Source organism: Pseudophryne corroboree, chromosome 2, assembly GCF_028390025.1.
Source record: "Pseudophryne corroboree isolate aPseCor3 chromosome 2, aPseCor3.hap2, whole genome shotgun sequence".
Taxonomy (NCBI): domain Eukaryota; kingdom Metazoa; phylum Chordata; class Amphibia; order Anura; family Myobatrachidae; genus Pseudophryne; species Pseudophryne corroboree.
The window spans coordinates 485,355,418-485,376,731 of record NC_086445.1 but is presented as its reverse complement, the minus strand read 5'-3'; positions in this window follow the sequence as shown (position 1 = coordinate 485,376,731).

Below are 21,314 nucleotides of genomic sequence, written 5' to 3'. Positions count from 1 at the left end.
CTGTGCACATATACAGGGACAGTCACACTGGGCACAGATTTACAGGGACAGTCACACTGTGCACATATACAGGGAAAGTCACACTGTTCACAGATTTACAGGAACAGTCACACTGTGCACATATACAGGGACAGTCACACTGGGCACAGATTTACAGGGACAGTCACACCGTGCATATATACAGGGAAAGTCACACTGGGCACAGATTTACAGGGACAGTCACACCGTGCATATATACAGGGACAGTCACACTGGGCACAGATTTACAGGGACAGTCACACCGTGCATATATACAGGGACAGTCACACTGTTCACAGATTTACAGGGACAGTCACACCGTGCATATATACAGGGACAGTCACACTGGGCACAGATTTACAGGGACAGTCACACCGTGCATATATACAGGGAAAGTCACACTGGGCACAGATTTACAGGGACAGTCACACTGTGCACATATACAGGGACAGTCACACTGGGCACAGATTTACAGGGACAGTCACACCGTGCATATATACAGGGACAGTCACACTGTTCACAGATTTACAGGGACAGTCACACTGTTCACAGATTTACAGGGACAGTCACACTGTGCACATATACAGGGACAGTCACACTGGGCACAGATTTACAGGGACAGTCACACTGTGCACATATACAGGGACAGTCACACTGTTCACAGATTTACAGGGACAGTCACACTGTGCACATATACAGGGACAGTCACACTGTTCACAGATTTACAGGGACAGTCACACTGTGCACATATACAGGGACAGTCACACTGTGCACATATACAGGGACAGTCACACTGGGCACAGATTTACAGGAACAGTCACACTGTGCACATATACAGGGACAGTCACACCGTGCATATATACAGGGACAGTCACACCGTGCATATATACAGGGACAGTCACACTGGGCACAGATTTACAGGAACAGTCACACTGTGCACATATACAGGGACAGTTCTACTAGACCCAGATTTACAGGGACAGTCACACCGTGCATATATACAGGGACAGTCACACCGTGCATATATACAGGGACAGTCACACCGTGCATATATACAGGAACAGTCACACTGGGCACAGATTTACAGGGACAGTCACACTGTGCACATATACAGGGACAGTCACACTGTGCACATATACAGGGACAGTCACACTGGGCACAGATTTACAGGAACAGTCACACTGTGCACATATACAGGGACAGTCACACTGGGCACAGATTTACAGGAACAGTCACACTGTGCACATATACAGGGACAGTTATACTAGACCCAGATTTACAGGGACAGTCACACCGTGCATATATACAGGGACAGTCACACCGTGCATATATACAGGGACAGTCACACCGTGCATATATACAGGGACAGTCACACTGGGCACAGATTTACAGGGACAGTCACACCGTGCACATATACAGGGACAGTCACACTGGGCACAGATTTACACGGACAGTCACACCGTGCATATATACAGGGACAGTCACACCGTGCATATATATAGGGACAGTCACACTGGGCACCGATTTACAGGGACAGTCGTACTGGGCACAGAATTATTTGGTCAGACATTCTGGGCACACTTTACAGTCTTTTGATGAGGTGAAGGGAGATAATGAGAGGGTTAATGAACATAAATAGAATTACTGTAATTCATGATGTGGGCATTGTTTCATTAATTATGGGGGCGATGGAATTAATGACGCTGAAGCTGTCACTATGATAAGCAGGAGGAGTTAATGATTTTTAGTAGAGATGTGCACCGGAAATTTTTCGGGTTTTGTGTTTTGGTTTTGGGTTCGGTTCCGCGGCCGTGTTTTGGGTTCGAACGCGTTTTGGCAAAACCTCACCGAATTTTTTTTGTCGGATTCGGGTGTGTTTTGGATTCGGGTGTTTTTTTCAAAAAACCCTAAAAAACAGCTTAAATCATAGAATTTGGCGGTCATTTTGATCCCAAAGTATTATTAACCTCAATAACCATAATTTCCACTCATTTTCAGTCTATTCTGAACACCTCACACCTCACAATATTATTTTTAGTCCTAAAATTTGCACCGAGGTCGCTGGATGACTAAGCTCAGCGACCCAAGTGGCCGACACAAACACCTGGCCCATCTAGGAGTGGCACTGCAGTGTCACGCAGGATGGCCCTTCCAAAAAACACTCCCCAAACAGCACATGACGCAAAGAAAAAAAGAGGCACAATGAGGTAGCTGTGTGACTAAGCTCAGAGACCCAAGTTGCCGACACAAACACCTGGCCCATCTAGGAGTGGCACTGCAGTGTCAGGCAGGATGGCCCTTCCAAAAAATACTCCCCAAACAGCACATGACGCAAAGAAGAAAAAAAAGAGGCGCAATGAGGTAGCTGTGTGAGTAAGCTAAGCGACCCTAGTGGCCGACACAAACACCTGGCCCATCTAGGAGTGGCACTGCAGTGTCACGCAGGATGGCCCTTCCAAAAAACACTCCCCAAACAGCACATGACGCAAAGAAAAAAAGAGGCGCAATGAGGTAGCTGTGTGACTAAGCTCAGCGACCCAAGTGGCCGACACAAATACCTCGCCCATCTAGGAGTGGCACTGCAGTGTCAGGCAGGATGGCCCTTCCAAAAAATACTCCCCAAACAGCACATGACGCAAAGAAAAAAAGAGGCGCAATGAGGTAGCTGTGTGACTAAGCTCAGCGACCCAAGTGGCCGACACAAATACCTCGCCCATCTAGGAGTGGCACTGCAGTGTCAGGCAGGATGGCCCTTCCAAAAAATACTCCCCAAACAGCACATGACGCAAAGAAAAAAAGAGGCGCAATGAGGTAGCTGTGTGAGTAAGCTAAGCGACCCTAGTGGCCGACACAAACACCTGGCCCATCTAGGAGTGGCACTGCAGTGTCAGGCCGGATGGCCCTTCCAAAAAATACTCCCCAAACAGCACATGACGCAAAGAAAAAAAGAGGCGCAATGAGGTAGCTGTGTGACTAAGCTCAGCGACCCAAGTGGCCGACACAAACACCTGGCCCATCTAGGAGTGGCACTGCAGTGTCACGCAGGATGGCCCTTCCAAAAAACACTCCCCAAACAGCACATGACGCAAAGAAAAAAAGAGGCGCAATGAGGTAGCTGTGTGACTAAGCTCAGCGACCCAAGTGGCCGACACAAATACCTCGCCCATCTAGGAGTGGCACTGCAGTGTCAGGCAGGATGGCCCTTCCAAAAAATACTCCCCAAACAGCACATGACGCAAAGAAAAAAAGAGGCGCAATGAGGTAGCTGTGTGAGTAAGCTAAGCGACCCTAGTGGCCGACACAAACACCTGGCCCATCTAGGAGTGGCACTGCAGTGTCACGCAGGCTGGCCCTTCCAAAAACACTCCCCAAACAGCACATGACGCAAAGAAAAATGAAAGAAAAAAGAGGTGCTAGATGGAATTGTCCTTGGGCCCTCCCACCCACCCTTATGTTGTATAAACAGGACATGCACACTTTAACCAACCCATCATTTCAGTGACAGGGTCTGCCACACGACTGTGACTGAAATGACGGGTTGGTTTGGACCCCCACCAAAAAAGAAGCAATTAATCTCTCCTTGCACAAACTGGCTCTACAGAGGCAAGATGTCCACCTCATCATCATCCTCCGATATATCACCGTGTACATCCCCCTCCTCACAGATTATCAATTCGTCCCCACTGGAATCCACCATCTCAGCTCCCTGTGTACTTTGTGGAGGCAATTGCTGCTGGTGAATGTCTCCACGGAGGAATTGATTATAATTCATTTTAATGAACATCATCTTCTCCACTTTTTCTGGATGTAACATCGTACGCCGATTGCTGACAAGGTGAGCGGCGGCACTAAACACTCTTTCGGAGTACACACTTGTGGGAGGGCAACTTAGGTAGAATAAAGCCAGTTTGTGCAAGGGCCTCCAAATTGCCTCTTTTTCCTGCCAGTATAAGTACGGACTGTCTGACGTGCCTACTTGGATGCGGTCACTCATATAATCCTCCACCATTCTTTCAATGGGGAGAGAATCATATGCAGTGACAGTAGACGACATGTCCGTAATCGTTGTCAGGTCCTTCAGTCCGGACCAGATGTCAGCATCAGGAGTCGCTCCAGACTGCCCTGCATCACCGCCAGCGGGTGGGCTCGGAATTCTGAGCCTTTTCCTCGCACCCCCAGTTGCGGGAGAATGTGAAGGAGGAGATGTTGACAGGTTGCGTTCCGCTTGACTTGACAATTTTCTCACCAGCAGTTCTTTGAACCCCTGCAGACTTGTGTCTGCCGGAAAGAGAGATCCAAGGTAGGTTTTAAATCTAGGATCGAGCACGGTGGCCAAAATGTAGTGCTCTGATTTCAACAGATTGACCACCCGTGAATCCTTGTTAAGCGAATTAAGGGCTCCATCCACAAGTCCCACATGCCTAGCGGAATCGCTCTGTGTTAGCTTCTCCTTCAATGTCTCCAGCTTCTTCTGCAAAAGCCTGATGAGGGGAATGACCTGACTCAGGCTGGCAGTGTCTGAACTGACTACACGTGTGGCAAGTTCAAGAGGTTGCAGAACCTTGCACAACGTTGAAATCATTCTCCACTGCGCTTGAGACAGGTGCATTCCACCTCCTATATCGTGCTCAGTTGTATAGGCTTGAATGGCCTTTTGCTGCTCCTCCAACCTCTGAAGCATATAGAGGGTTGAATTCCACCTCGTTACCACTTCTTGCTTCAGATGATGGCAGGGCAGGTTCAGGCGTTTTTGGTGTTGCTCCAGTCTTCTGTACGTGATGCCTGTACGCCGAAAGTGTCCCGCAATTCTTCTGGCCACCGACAGCATCTCTTGCACGCCCCTCTCGTTTTTTAAATAATTCTGCACCACCAAATTCAAGGTATGTGCAAAACATGGGACGTGCTGGAATTTGCCCAGATTTAATGCACACACAATATTGCTGGCGTTGTCCGATGCCACAAATCCACAGGAGAGTCCAATTGGGGTAAGCCATTCTGCGATGATCTTCCTCAGTTGCCGTAAGAGGTTTTTAGCTGTGTGCGTATTCTGGAAAGCGGTGATACAAAGCGTAGCCTGCCTAGGAAAGAGTTGGCGTTTGCGAGATGCTGCTACTGGTGCCGCCGCTGCTGTTCTTGCGGCGGGAGTCCATACATCTACCCAGTGGGCTGTCTCAGTCATATAGTCCTGAGTCTGCCCTGCTCCACTTGTCCACATGTCCGTGGTTAAGTGGACATTGGGTACAACTGCATTTTTTAGGACACTGGTGAGTCTTTTTCTGAGGTCTGTGTACATTTTCGGTATCGCCTGCCTAGAGAAATGGAACCTAGATGGTATTTGGTACCGGGGACACAGTACCTCCAACAAGTCTCTAGTTGCCTCTGCAGTAATGATGGATACCGGAACCACGTTTCTCACCGCCCAGGATGCCAAGGCCTCAGTTATCCGCTTTGCAGCAGGATGACTGCTGTGATATTTCATCTTCCTCGCAAAGGACTGTTGGACAGTCAATTGCTTGGTGGAAGTAGTAAAAGTGGTCTTACGACTTCCCCTCTGGGATGACCATCGACTCCCAGCAGCAACAACAGCAGCGCCAGCAGCAGTAGGCGTTACACGCAAGGATGCATCGGAGGAATCCCAGGCAGGAGAGGACTCGTCAGAATTGCCAGTGACATGGCCTGCAGGACTATTGGCATTCCTGGGGAAGGAGGAAATTGACACTGAGGGAGTTGGTGGGGTGGTTTGCGTGAGCTTGGTTACAAGAGGAAGGGATTTACTGGTCAGTGGACTGCTTCCGCTGTCGCTTAAAGTTTTTGAACTTGTCACTGACTTATGATGAATGCGCTGCAGGTGACGTATAAGGGAGGATGTTCCGAGGTGGTTAACGTAATTACCCCTACTTATTACAGCTTGACAAAGGCAACACACGGCTTGACAAATGTTGTCCGCATTTCTGTTGAAATACTTCCACACTGAAGAGCTGATTTTTTTTGTATTTTCACCAGGCATGTCAATGGCCATATTCCTCCCACGGACAACAGGTGTCTCCCCGGGTGCCTGACTTAAACAAACCACCTCACCATCAGAATCCTCCTGGTCAATTTCCTCCCCAGCGCCAGCAACACCCATATCCTCCTCATCCTGGTGTACTTCAACACTGACATCTTCAATCTGACTATCAGGAACTGGACTGCGGGTGCTCCTTCCAGCACTTGCAGGGGGCGTGCAAATGGTGGAAGGCGCATGCTCTTCACGACCAGTGTTGTGAAGGTCAGGCATCGCAACCGACACAATTGGACTCTCCTTGTGGATTTGTGATTTCGAAGAACGCACAGTTCTTTGCTGTGCTTTTGCCAGCTTAAGTCTTTTCATTTTTCTAGCGAGAGGCTGAGTGCTTCCATCCTCATGTGAAGCTGAACCACTAGCCATGAACATAGGCCAGGGCCTCAGCCGTTCCTTGCCACTCCGTGTGGTAAATGGCACATTGGCAAGTTTACACTTCTCCTCCGACGATTTTATTTTAGATTTTTGAGTCCTTTTTTTACTGATATTTTGTGTTTTGGATTTTACATGCTCTGTACTATGACATTGGGCATCGGCCTTGGCAGACGACGTTGATGGCATTTCATCGTCTCGGCCATGACTAGTGGCAGCAGCTTCAGCACGAGGTGGAAGTGGATCTTGATCTTTCCCTATTTTTGGAACCTCAACATTTTTGTTCTCCATATTTTAATAGGCACAACTAAAAGGCACCTCAGGTAAACAATGGAGATGGATGGATACTAGTATACTTATGGATGACGAGTGACTGCCGACACAGAGGTAGCTACAGCCGTGGACTACCGTACTGCGTCTGCTAGTATAGACTGGATGATAATGATATAAAAAAAATATATATATCACTACTGCAGGACAGGTATATATTGTATAATGACGGACCTGCTGGACACTGTCAGCACTGCAGACTCCTAAACTACTAGTATGAAGAAGATAGAAAAAAAAAACCCACCACAGGTAGGTATACAATTATGGACGAGCGACTGCCGACACAGAGGTAGCTACAGCCGTGGACTACCGTACTGCGTCTGCTAGTATAGACTGGATGATAATGATATAAAAAATATATATATATCACTACTGCAGGACAGGTATATATTGTATAATGACGGACCTGCTGGACACTGTCAGCACTGCAGACTCCTAAACTACTAGTATGAAGAAGATGGAAAAAAAAAAAACACCACAGGTAGGTATACAATTATGGACGAGCGACTGCCGACACAGAGGTAGCTACAGCCTTGGACTACCGTACTGCGTCTGCTAGTATAGACTGGATGATAATGATATAAAATATATATATATATCACTACTGCAGGACAGGTATATATTGTATAATGATGGACCTGCTGGACACTGTCAGCACTGCAGACTCCTAAACTACTAGTATGAAGAAGATAGAAAGAAAAAAAACCACCACAGGTAGGTATACAATTATGGACGAGCGACTGCTGACACAGAGGTAGCTACAGCCGTGGACTACCGTACTGCGTCTGCTAGTATAGACTGGATGATAATGATATAAAAAATATATATATATCACTACTGCAGGACAGGTATATATTGTATAATGACGGACCTGCTGGACACTGTCAGCACTGCAGACTCCTAAACTACTAGTATGAAGAAGATAGAAAAAAAAACCCACCACAGGTAGGTATACAATTATGGACGAGCGACTGCCGACACAGAGGTAGCTACAGCCGTGGACTACCGTACTGCGTCTGCTAGTATAGACTGGATGATAATGATATAAAAAATATATATATATCACTACTGCAGGACAGGTATATATTGTATAATGACGGACCTGCTGGACACTGTCAGCACTGCAGACTCCTAAACTACTAGTATGAAGAAGATGGAAAAAAAAAACCACCACAGGTAGGTATACAATTATGGACGAGCGACTGCCGACACAGAGGTAGCTACAGCCGTGGACTACCGTACTGCGTCTGCTAGTATAGACTGGATGATAATGATATAAAAAATATATATATATCACTACTGCAGGACAGGTATATATTGTATAATGACGGACCTGCTGGACACTGTCAGCACTGCAGACTCCAAAACTACTAGTATGAAGAAGATGGAAAAAAAGAAAACCACCACAGGTAGGTATACAATTATGGACGAGCGACTGCCAATACAGAGGTAGCTACAGCCGTGGACTACCGTACTGCGTCTGCTAGTATAGACTGGATGATAATGATATAAAAAATATATATATATCACTACTGCAGGACAGGTATATATTGTATAATGACGGACCTGCTGGACACTGTCAGCACTGCAGACTCCTAAACTACTAGTATGAAGAAGATGGAAAAAAAAAACCCACCACAGGTAGGTATACAATTATGGACGAGCGACTGCCGACACAGAGGTAGCTACAGCCGTGGACTACCGTACTGCGTCTGCTAGTATAGACTGGATGATAATGATATAAAAAATATATATATATATCACTACTGCAGGACAGGTATATATTGTATAATGACGGACCTGCTGGACACTGTCAGCACTGCAGACTCCTAAACTACTAGTATGAAGAAGATAGAAAAAAAAAAACCACCACAGGTAGGTATACAATTATGGACGAGCGACTGCCGACACAGAGGTAGCTACAGCCGTGGACTACCGTACTGCGTCTGCTAGTATAGACTGGATGATAATGATATAAAAAATATATATATATCACTACTGCAGGACAGGTATATATTGTATAATGACGGACCTGCTGGACACTGTCAGCACTGCAGACTCCTAAACTACTAGTATGAAGAAGATGGAAAAAAAACAAACAACACAGGTAGGTATACAATTATGGACGAGCGACTGCCGACACAGAGGTAGATACAGCCGTGGACTACCGTACTGCGTCTGCTAGTATAGACTGGATGATAATGATATAAAAAATATATATATATCACTACTGCAGGACAGGTATATATTGTATAATGACGGACCTGCTGGACACTGTCAGCACTGCAGACTCCTAAACTACTAGTATGAAGAAGATGGAAAAAAAAAAACCACCACAGGTAGGTATACAATTATGGACGAGCGACTGCCGACACAGAGGTAGCTACAGCCGTGGACTACCGTACTGCGTCTGCTAGTATAGACTGGATGATAATGATATAAAAAATATATATATATCACTACTGCAGGACAGGTATATATTGTATAATGACGGACCTGCTGGACACTGTCAGCACTGCAGACTCCTAAACTACTAGTATGAAGAAGATAGAAATATAATGAATGACGGACCTGCTGGACACTGTCAGCAGAATGCGTTTATAGAATTAAAAAAAAAAACACCACACGAGTGTTTAACTTTTTCAGGCAGACAATATACTGGTGGTCACTGCTGGTCAGTCACACTGGCACTCTGGCAGCAAAAGTGTGCACTGTTAAATATGTACTCCTGCTATAACTGCTCCCCAGTCTCCCCCACAATTAAGCTGTGTGAGCAGTGAGCACTACTCAGCACAGTCAGATATACATAGATGATATTATCATGCAGCACACTGAGGCTGAGCACAGATATGGTATGTGACTGTGTATCGTTTTTTTTCAGGCAGAGAACGGATTATATTAAATAATAAATAAAACTGGTGGTCACCACTAGTATAACTATCAGCAAAACTCTGCACTCTCTGAGTACTCCTAATGCTCCAGTAAATCAAGTGTCTCCCTCTCTATCTAAACGGAGAGGACGCCAGCCACGTCCTCTCCCTATCAATCTCAGTGCACGTGTGAAAATGGCGGCGACGCGCGGCTCCTTATATAGAATCCGAGTCTCGCGATAGAATACGAGCCTCGCGAGAATCCGACAGCGGGATGATGACGTTCGGGCGCGCTCGGGTTAGCCGAGCAAGGTGGGAAGATCCTAGTCTGCCTCGGACCCGTGTAAAAAGCGTGAAGTTCGGGGGGGTTCGGATTCAGAGGAACCGAACCCGCTCATCTCTAATTTTTAGATGGAATTCATTATTGATGAGGGTAACGATATTAAATATTGGTCACTAGGATGGTCTCTATATTGTGTATATAAAACTATGATACAAGCTTTGCCTTGAAACACATTTCAAATGGTACCTTCATGGGAGTTTTTTTTAAACTTAATTGATGCATGTAATAATAGTAAGAGTAATAATATCAGTTATATCAAAGAACTGTTTTGTTTCTATGGGTCATTCTGTAACAAAAGGCTCTTGAGATGATGTCATGGTGTCATTACTATACTTCAATCAAATTGTATTGTGTATTTTATTTGTACAATGATACATTGCTTCAATAAAAATACATTTTAAAACCCTCCCACAAACAAAGTATGTGTTTTTGTCTTCCACCAAGAAAATGTACAAGGATAAGTGGGTGCAACCTCTTGTTATGATTAAGGGCACACCCATTGGCATAGCGCAGACATCAGAGTTTTCTGTACAGGTAGGTAGGTAGAGGCAGGGCCAAACCCAGAAAAGTGCAACCAGCGCCATAATCAGGTGCAAAAGGCCGAAGGGGATGATTCACTAAAGCACTCATCTTCCTTCTCCTTGAGTCATGAAGTCAACTGCATTGAGGGGAGGGGGGGGGGGGGTGCCTGCCCAGGGCACATAATAGATGTGATAGGGTACTTTTTTAATACTGCCAGGGCTATTTTAGAAAGCACTGGTAGATTATCAGTGGGTGAGACCCACGTTGGGATGATCCTACAGATATTGTGCTTCATGCAGCTACAAGGACTTCCAGGACCCAAATAGTATCCTATCAATGATAATTCTGCACCACTCACATAACCTTTTGTGTGTTCTCTGCCCTCCAGTGTACTGACTCTGCCTATCAGTGCAATGCTTTTCTTACTTGTTTATTGGTTCGCTCAGCTTGCTGTTACCTACCATTGTGTGTTGCATTGTCTTAATTTGCCTATAGCTAATGGCTTGTCAACAGTATTTTTTTGGTGTTAGCCCTACCGCCAGCTAATTTGGTTATACCTGCATGAGGTCACTTTAAGATCTCAATCCGCCCATATATAGACCTAAAAGCAGTCTTGAAAACTTGGTTAAAAGAGGCATTCTGCCTAAACCTAATATAATTAAATGTTTCACACACGGAAATAAACAACAGCAATAAATATGTTGAAACCCACTGCATGATATCAGGGCTGCCATCAGGGGGGACTGCGGTACCAGGTCTGGTCAGAGAGGGGGCCCACCTGTGCCACTGGAAATACGGATGAACAGATACATAGGAACACAAGGAAGCATTACAGAAATCAGAGAGAAGGCAACATTATTTCTGCAGGACCAAGTAAAACTGGGAGCTAGCATCTACCCTGGGAAACTCTGGCTGACAGCAGTGAGGCAGGGCTACGGTATCTATATGTGTGAGAAGGAGGTGGATGTGGTATATGCGTTTGAGAAGAAGGTGAATGGGGCAAGGTTGGGGTATATGTGTGAGAGGTAGGTCGCTGTGGTAGAACTCGATATATGTGTGTGAGAAGGAAGTGGTTGGAGTATGTATGCGTGTGTGTGTGTGTGTGTGTGTGTGTGTGCGTGTGTGTGTTTGTGTGTGTGTGTGAGAGTGAGTGAGGTGGAGCTGCTTTGAGGGTATTTATGTATTATTCTGTGGTGGCTGAGGCATGGCTAGGGTATCTATATATGAAAGGGAGGTGGCTGGTAGAGGAGCATATATTTGTGAAAGGTAGGTGGCTGGGGTATATGTAAGTGAGAGGGAGGAGGCTGGGGAATCTATATGTGTAAGAAGAAGATGGCTGGGACAGTTGCATATATATGTGAGAGGTAGGTGGCTGGGGTATATGTGTGTGAGAGGGAGGTAGCTGAGGCATGGCTAATTATACATGTGTGAGAGGTAGGTGGTTGGAGTATATGTGTGTGAGGGAGGTGGCTGGGGTATCTATATGTGTAAGAAGGAGATGGCTGGGACAGTTGCATATATATGTGAGAGGTAGGTGGCTGGGGTATATGTGTGTGAGAGGGAGGAGGCTGAGGCAGGGCTGGTCATACATGTGTAAGAGGTAGGTGGCTGGAGTATATGTGTGTGAGGGAGGTGGCAGGGGCAGATGTGGGTATATGTGTGTCAGAGGGAGGTGGCTGGGGTGTGTGTGTGTGTGTGTGTGTGTGTGTGTGTGTGTGTGTGTGTGTGTGTGTGTGTGTGTGTGTGTGTGTGTGTGTGTGAGAGAGGTGGCGTGTCCATGAGGATATTTATGTATCATACTGAGGTGGCTGAGGCAGGGGGATAGGGTATCATATAATTTATACTGTATGATAGATTGACATGTTATAATTACACCCATGCCTACAGTCCAAACTTTGACAATTAAAAAAAAACACTGGTTTGCGCTGACCTACCTTAACTGTAGCTCCACCCATTTTATCCATATCTCCACCCCCAGGGGCTGCCTATTTTGTCAGCCCAAGGTACCACAATTTTTTTATGGCAATCCTGATATATCAAAGGGGGTAATTCAGACCTGATCACGATGGTGCGTATTTTGCATCCCTGCGATCAGGTAGTTGCCGCCTACAGGGGGAGGCTATTAGCTGTGTGCAGGTGTGCGATCGCATTTGTAGCAGAACTGCACAAACATAAGTTTGTGCAGTTTCTGCTCAGCCCAGGACTTACTCAGCCGCTGCGATGATCAGAGCCGGAGCTGACGTCAGAAACCCTCCCTCAAAACGCCTGGTCCCTCCTGCGTTTTTCTGGACACTCTTTAAAAACTGTCAGTTGTCACCCACAAATTCCCTCTTCCTGTCAATCTCCTTGCAATCGCCGGTGCGTTGGGATTTCGCACCATCCCGTTGCTGACCGGCGATCCCCATTGCTGCGGTCCGTCGTGCCTGTGCATTGTGGTGCATACGCATGTACAGTTCAGACCAGATCGCAGCCTGTGAGAAAATGCACAGCAGTGATCAGGTCTGAATTACCCTCAAATTTGTATAGTAAACATTGCCGGCCATGTAAACTATAGATGAGACTGCATAAGGTAATACTGAAAGGAATTGCAGGGAATGTTAATGACAGCAATATGGTAAATATACTCCTGTGCAGCTTTCTTGAATCACGCGGCGCTTTAATGCCTTAGTAGTGAGACCAAATTTAAAACTCAATTTGAGGCTTGTCAAGGGCAAATTATTGACTTCAACAGCAGGAAGGAAATTAGAGCTGAAAAGACAGATATGGTTCTTAAAAATGAAAAAAATTATGGAAGCAGAATGCAGTTTGTGTTTTTCGCAGTGAGAAATCAGACCATTTCAAGAGACTGCTTTATTTGAGAAAATGAGCAAAAAGAAGTTTGGCAGTCACAGCAAAGAAATCTACAAAGGCTGCTGCAAATACATTTCTAAGCAGCTGATAAACCCAGTGGAAGTGTTTTAAACTTACTGAAGATAGCTATTCATAACATTGGTGCATCGATTCAGGCAAAAAGTAAAGTATCTTCAATCAAATGAGAGAGGCTCAAAATGCTCATTATAATTTTAAAAATTTATTGACATGTATTGTACACAGTGCCGTAACTAGGCATTTTAGCGCTGTGTGCAAGAAATGACATTGGCGCCCCCCATGTAAGATAGGGGCAGTGGCTTCATGGGGAAGGTGCGTGGCCACAAAATAATAGCAATTCATACTACGGTGCACAGTAGTCTCCATTATTCAAATTACGCTGCACAGTAGCGCCACTACACCAGTTAGAGCCCCCTTTTATACATTACAGCAGACAATCCCCCTTTCTACACATTACAGCAGACAGCATCCCCTTTTTACACATTACGGCAGACAGTCCCCCTTTTTACACATTACGGCAGACAGTGTCCCCTTTTTTAACATAACGGCAGACAGCGTCCCCTTTTTACACATTACAGCAGACAGCGTCCCCATTTTTACACATTACGGCAGACGGTGTCCCCCTTTATACACATTGCAGCAGCCAGCGTCCCCCTTTTTACACATTACGGCAGCCAGTCCCCCTTTTTACACATTGCGGCAGCCAGGCCCTCTTTTTACATATTACGGCAGACGGTGTCCCCCTTTTTACACATTGCGGCAGCCAGTCCCCCTTTTTACACATTACGGCAGCCAGTCCCCCTTTTTACACATTGCATCAGCCAGTCCCCCTTTTTACACATTACGGCAGCCAGTCCCCCTTTTTACACATTACGGCAGCCAGGCCCCCTTTTTACACATTGCGGCAGCCAGGCCCCCTTTTTACATATTACAGCAGACGGTGTACCCTTTTTACACATTGCGGCAGCCAGTCCCCCTTTTTACACATTGCGGCAGCCAGGCCCCCTTTTTACGTATTACGGCAGACGGTGTACCCCTTTTTATACATTGCGGCAGCCAGTCCCCCTTTTTACACATTATGGCAGACGGTGTACCCCTGAGAGAGAGAGAGAGAGAGAGAGAGAGAAAGAAAGAGAGAGAGAGATATACTTACCATCTCCCCGCTGACAGGCTCCTCATGCTGGCAGCTCCCTCGGTGCAGGCATCGGACAAGGAGGAGGAGGGAGGGGGACTGGAGCCGCAGCAGCGCTATTTCATTGGTATTAAGCGCCGCTGCAGCTGTCCCCTCTCCTTCCGTATTGGCTGCCCGGTGCTGCTGTGGATGCTGGAATGGAGGAACCGCATCCCAGCATCCACAGCAGTGCCGGGCAGCCAAAACGGAAGGAGAGGGGACAGCTGCAGCGGCGCATGGCGCACACAGCAGAGGTGGCATGTAATGAGTCAATTTGACTCATTACATGCCGCTGCCCGTGTGCCCTCAAGGCAACTGCGCTGTGTGCCAGGCCCACTTGGCACACACGTAGTTACGGCCCTGCATGTACAGTATGTGAAATGATTGACCAATGCAAAATTCTGTTCAATTCAAGGGCAAGGTACAGTATGCACAATTCAGAAGACTGTAGGGTTTATGTTGAGGTGAATTCATTTTGTGCCAATACATAAGACTGTGAACAGTGGGGGTCATTCCGAGTTGATCGCTCACTAGCTAGTTTTAGCAGCCGTGCAAACGCTATGCCGCCACCCACTGGGAGTGTATTTTAGCTTAGCAGAAGTGCGAATGGTTGTATCGCTGAGCGCCTGCAAAAAATTTTTGTGTAGTTTCAGAGTAGCTCAAAACCTACTCAGCGCTTGCGATCACTTCAGACTATTCAGTTCTGGATTTGATGTCACAAACCCGCCCAGCGTTCGCCCAGCCACGCCTGCGTTTTTCCTGGCACGCCTGCATTTTTCCACACACTCCCTAAAAACGGTCAGTTGCCACCCAGAAACACCCACTTCATGTCAATCACTCTGTGGCAAGCAGTGCGACTGAAATGCATCGCTAGACCCTGTGCAAAACTAAATAGTAAGTTGTGCCCGTACGTCGCGTGTGTGCATTGCGTCGCATACGCATGCGCAGAACTGCCATTTTTTAGCCTGATCGCTGCACTGCGAACAAATTCAGCTAGCGATCAACTCGGAATGACCCCCAGTGTTACTAATAAATGCAAAGGATGGTAATTCAATTAACCGCAAACATTGATCATCATTGTAATTGTGTCAGAGGGCTATTCAATTAGCCCCTATAAGCCGGCACGAGATGCAGCTTATTGGGGATTTTGTTTCACCTGCTTCAGGCAGGTGAATCAAAATTCCTGAAAAAAGGGTCTGTTTCTACCTAAAAAAACACACCGGTTTCACTGAATCTGTGTTTTTTTCGGGTGAAAAGGTATTTTTTTCGGTGACCTAATTCGATAGCCCAAAAAGTATTGAAGAGACATAGGGAAAAATTGTGAAAAAAAAATCTATTTTTCTTCACAGGTAATGGAATACCAGCCTAAGGACCTTGGGGGTAATTCAGATCTGATCGCTGCATTTTCGCACAGCAAGCTATCAGGTACTATATATGGACAACAACTAAGGACAACATTGGACAACAACTAAGTGCATTGCTGGACAGCGGTGGGATGGTGCAAAAAATCCGTTCGCAAGGGTGTTCGCAAGGTGATTGACAGAAGAAAGCTGTTTGTGGGTGGTAACTGACCATTTACTGGGAGTGTTTGGAAAAACGCAGGCGTTCTAAAGCGTTTTCAGGGAGGGTGTCTGATGCCAGCTCCGGCCCCGAACGCAGCCTGATGTGATCGCACTGAATAAGTAAGTCCTGGGCTGCGCAGAGACTGCAAACACTGAGTTTTAGCAGCCCAGCGTACACATGCGATCGCACACTTGCTCAGCAAAAATACACTCCCCCTGTAGGCGACGACTATCTGAATGCAGGACAGCAAAAAACGCATCCCAGCGATCAGATCTGAATAACTCCCCTTATTCAGTAAGGATTGCAAAAGTTGCAATCCGGCCGATTATTGAACGACTGCGCATGCATATTGTTTGCATTGTGCAGGCATGAAGGGAAATAGCTACAGAAAATCGATCGTAATCGCAATACAGCCGCTGTTTGACTGACAGGAAGCTGGTGTTTCTGGGCGGAAACCTGATGATTTCTGGGTGTTCCTGAAAATACCCAGACGTTTTTAAGGAGGGTCTCTGATGTCAGTGATGACCACTTCCAGCCTCTTGTGTCACAAGAATTGTGGATGACTTTGCCTGGCGGAGATGGGAAAAATCTTCGATGTTCCGGTAAATGCATATGGTTTTGTGATCAGACCGCATATTGTGATGCATTGGCAATTTCTGCAATGGGCGTTTTTTCTCTATTTCTGGGCGGCAACTATTTGATCGAAGCAACTGCTTTTTAGCAGAAATTGCAATCCTTACTGAACAAGGTCCTAAGTTGTATTTACTATGTAAAATATAATTAGAAACAGCGTTTGTATTCCATTTAAAAATCAAATGGGAGCTTGCTTTGATGCTGTAAACATTGTAAATACTGCATAATTTAAATGCTGCAAATATATTTAGTTGGCAACAGCCACACTAATAATAGTAAAAGTATCAGTGAGAGTATAAGAGGTAAATTTACTAAGTATTGTGTTTGATCCAAGTTTAAACACGATGGCCATCGCTCGGATATGTGAGAGTTTTTCAAAATCAAACACTCAAGTTTACTAGAGATGAGCGCCGGAAATTTTTCGGGTTTTGTGTTTTGGTTTTGGGTTCGGTTCCGCGGCCGTGTTTTGGGTTCGACCGCGTTTTGGCAAAACCTCACTGAATTTTTTTTGTCGGATTCGGGTGTGTTTTGGATTCGGGTGTTTTTTTAAAAAAACACTAAAAAACAGCTTAAATCATAGAATTTGGGGGTCATTTTGATCCCAAAGTATTATTAACCTCAAAAACCATAATTTACACTCATTTTCAGTCTATTCTGAATACCTCACACCTCACAATATTATTTTTAGTCCTAAAATTTGCACCTAGGTCGCTGGATGACTAAGCTAAGCGACCCTAGTGGCCGACACAAACACCGGGCCCATCTAGGAGTGTCACTGCAGTGTCACGCAGGATGTCCCTTCCAAAAAACCCTCCCCAAACAGCACATGACGCAAAGAAAAAAAGAGGCGCAATGAGGTAGCTGTGTGAGTAAGATAAGCGACCCTAGTGGCCGACACAAACACCGGGCCCATCTAGGAGTGTCACTGCAGTGTCACGCAGGATGTCCCTTCCAAAAAACCCTCCCCAAACAGCACATGACGCAAAGAAAAAAAGAGGCGCAATGAGGTAGCTGTGTGAGTAAGATAAGCGACCCTAGTGGCCGACACAAACACCGGGCCCATCTAGGAGTGTCACTGCAGTGTCACGCAGGATGTCCCTTCCAAAAAACCCTCCCCAAACAGCACATGACGCAAAGAAAAAAAGAGGCGCAATGAGGTAGCTGTGTGAGTAAGATAAGCGACCCTAGTGGGCGACACAAACACCGGGCCCATCTAGGAGTGTCACTGCAGTGTCACGCAGGATGTCCCTTCCAAAAAACCCTCCCCAAACAGCACATGACGCAAAGAAAAAAAGAGGCGCAATGAGGTAGCTGTGTGAGTAAGATAAGCGACCCTAGTGGCCGACACAAACACCGGGCCCATCTAGGAGTGTCACTGCAGTGTCACGCAGGATGTCCCTTCCAAAAAACCCTCCCCAAACAGCACATGATGCAAAGAAAAAAAGAGGCGCAATGAGGTAGCTGTGTGAGTAAGATAAGCGACCCTAGTGGCCGACACAAACACCGGGCCCATCTAGGAGTGGCACTGCAGTGTCACGCAGGATGTCCCTTCCAAAAAACCCTCCCCAAACAGCACATGACGCAAAGAAAAATTAAAGAAAAAAGAGGTGCAAAATGGAATTGTCCTTGGACCCTCCCACCCACCCTTATGTTGTATAAACAGGACATGCACACTTTAACCAACCCATCATTTCAGTGACAGGGTCTGCCACACGACTGTGACTGAAATGACGGGTTGGTTTGGACCGCCACCAAAAAAGAAGCAATTAATCTCTCCTTGCACAAACTGGCTCTACAGAGGCAAGATGTCCACCTCATCATCATCCTCCGATATATCACCGTGTACATCCCCCTCCTCACAGATTATCAATTCGTCCCCACTGGAATCCACCATCTCAGCTCCCTGTGTACTTTGTGGAGGCAATTGCTGCTGGTCAATGTCTCCACGGAGGAATTGATTATAATTCATTTTAATGAACATCATCTTCTCCACATTTTCTGGATGTAACCTCGTACGCCGATTGCTGACAAGGTGAGCGGCGGCACTAAACACTCTTTCGGAGTACACACTTGTGGGAGGGCAACTTAGGTAGAATAAAGCCAGTTTGTGCAAGGGCCTCCAAATTGCCTCTTTTTCCTGCCAGTATAAGTACGGACTGTGTGACGTGCCTACTTGGATGCGGTCACTCATATAATCCTCCACCATTCTTTCAATGGTGAGAGAATCATATGCAGTGACAGTAGACGACATGTCCGTAATCGTTGTCAGGTCCTTCAGTCCGGACCAGATGTCAGCATCAGCAGTCGCTCCAGACTGCCCTGCATCACCGCCAGCGGGTGGGCTCGGAATTCTGAGCCTTTTCCTCGCACCCCCAGTTGCGGGAGAATGTGAAGGAGGAGATGTTGACAGGTCGCGTTCCGCTTGACTTGACAATTTTCTCACCAGCAGGTCTTTCAACCCCAGCAGACTTGTGTCTGCCGGAAAGAGAGATCCAAGGTAGGCTTTAAATCTAGGATCGAGCACGGTGGCCAAAATGTAGTGCTCTGATTTCAACAGATTGACCACCCGTGAATCCTTGTTAAGCGAATTAAGGGCTCCATCCACAAGTCCCACATGCCTAGCGGAATCGCTCCGTGTTAGCTCCTCCTTCAATGTCTCCAGCTTCTTCTGCAAAAGCCTGATGAGGGGAATGACCTGACTCAGGCTGGCAGTGTCTGAACTGACTTCACGTGTGGCAAGTTCAAAGGGCATCAGAACCTTGCACAACGTTGAAATCATTCTCCACTGCGCTTGAGACAGGTGCATTCCACCTCCTATATCGTGCTCAATTGTATAGGCTTGAATGGCCTTTTGCTGCTCCTCCAACCTCTGAAGCATATAGAGGGTTGAATTCCACCTCGTTACCACTTCTTGCTTCAGATGATGGCAGGGCAGGTTCAGTAGTTTTTGGTGGTGCTCCAGTCTTCTGTACGTGGTGCCTGTACGCCGAAAGTGTCCCGCAATTCTTCTGGCCACCGACAGCATCTCTTGCACGCCCCTGACGTTTTTTTAAAAATTCTGCACCACCAAATTCAAGGTATGTGCAAAACATGGGATGTGCTGGAATTTGCCCATATTTAATGCACACACAATATTGCTGGCGTTGTCCGATGCCACAAATCCACAGGAGAGTCCAATTGGGGTAAGCCATTCCGCGATGATCTTCCTCAGTTGCCGTAAGAGGTTTTCAGCTGTGTGCGTATTCTGGAAAGCGGTGATACAAAGCGTAGCCTGCCTAGGAAAGAGTTGGCGTTTGCGAGATGCTGCTACTGGTGCCGCCGCTGCTGTTCTTGCGGCGGGAGTCCATACATCTACCCAGTGGGCTGTCACAGTCATATAGTCCTGACCCTGCCCTGCTCCACTTGTCCACATGTCCGTGGTTAAGTGGACATTGGGTACAGCTGCATTTTTTAGGACACTGGTGAGTCTTTTTCTGAGGTCTGTGTACATTTTCGGTATCGCCTGCCTAGAGAAGTGGAACCTAGATGGTATTTGGTAACGGGGGCACACTACCTCAAGAAATTGTGTAGTTCCCTGTGAACTAACGGCGGATACCGGACGCACGTCTAACACCAACATAGTTGTCAAGGCCTCAGTTATCCGCTTTGCAGCAGGATGACTGCTGTGATATTTCATCTTCCTCGCAAAGGACTGTTGGACAGTCAATTGCTTACTGGAAGTAGTACAAGTGGTCTTCCGACTTCCCCTCTGGGATGACCATCGACTCCCAGCAGCAACAACAGCAGCGCCAGCAGCAGTAGGCGTTACACGCAAGGATGCATCGGAGGAATCCCAGGCAGGAGAGGAATCGTCAGAATTGCCAGTGACATGGCCTGCAGGACTATTGGCATTCCTGGGGAAGGAGGAAATTGACACTGAGGGAGTTGGTGGGGTGGTTTGCGTGAGCTTGGTTACAAGAGGAAGGGATTTACTGGTCAGTGGACTGCTTCCGCTGTCACCCAAAGTTTTTGAACTTGTCACTGACTTATTATGAATGTGCTGCAGGTGACGTATAAGGGAGGATGTTCCGAGGTGGTTAACATCCTTACCCCTACTTATTACAGCTTGACAAAGGCAACACACGGCTTGACACCTGTTGTCCGCTTTTCTGTTGAAATACCTCCACACTGAAGAGCTGATTTTTTTGGTATTTTCACCAGGCATGTCAACGGCCATATTCCTCCCACGGACAACAGGTGTCTCCCCGGGTGCCTGACTTAAACAAACCACCTCACCATCAGAATCCTCCTGGTCAATTTCCTCCCCAGCGCCAGCAACACCCATATCCTCCTCATCCTGGTGTACTTCAACACTGACATCTTCAATCTGACTATCAGGAACTGGACTGCGGGTGCTCCTTCCAGCACTTGCAGGGGGCGTGCAAATGGTGGAAGGCGCATGCTCTTCACGTCCAGTGTTGGGAAGGTCAGGCATCGCAACCGACACAATTGGACTCTCCTTGTGGATTTGGGATTTCGAAGAACGCACAGTTCTTTGCGGTGCTTTTGCCAGCTTGAGTCTTT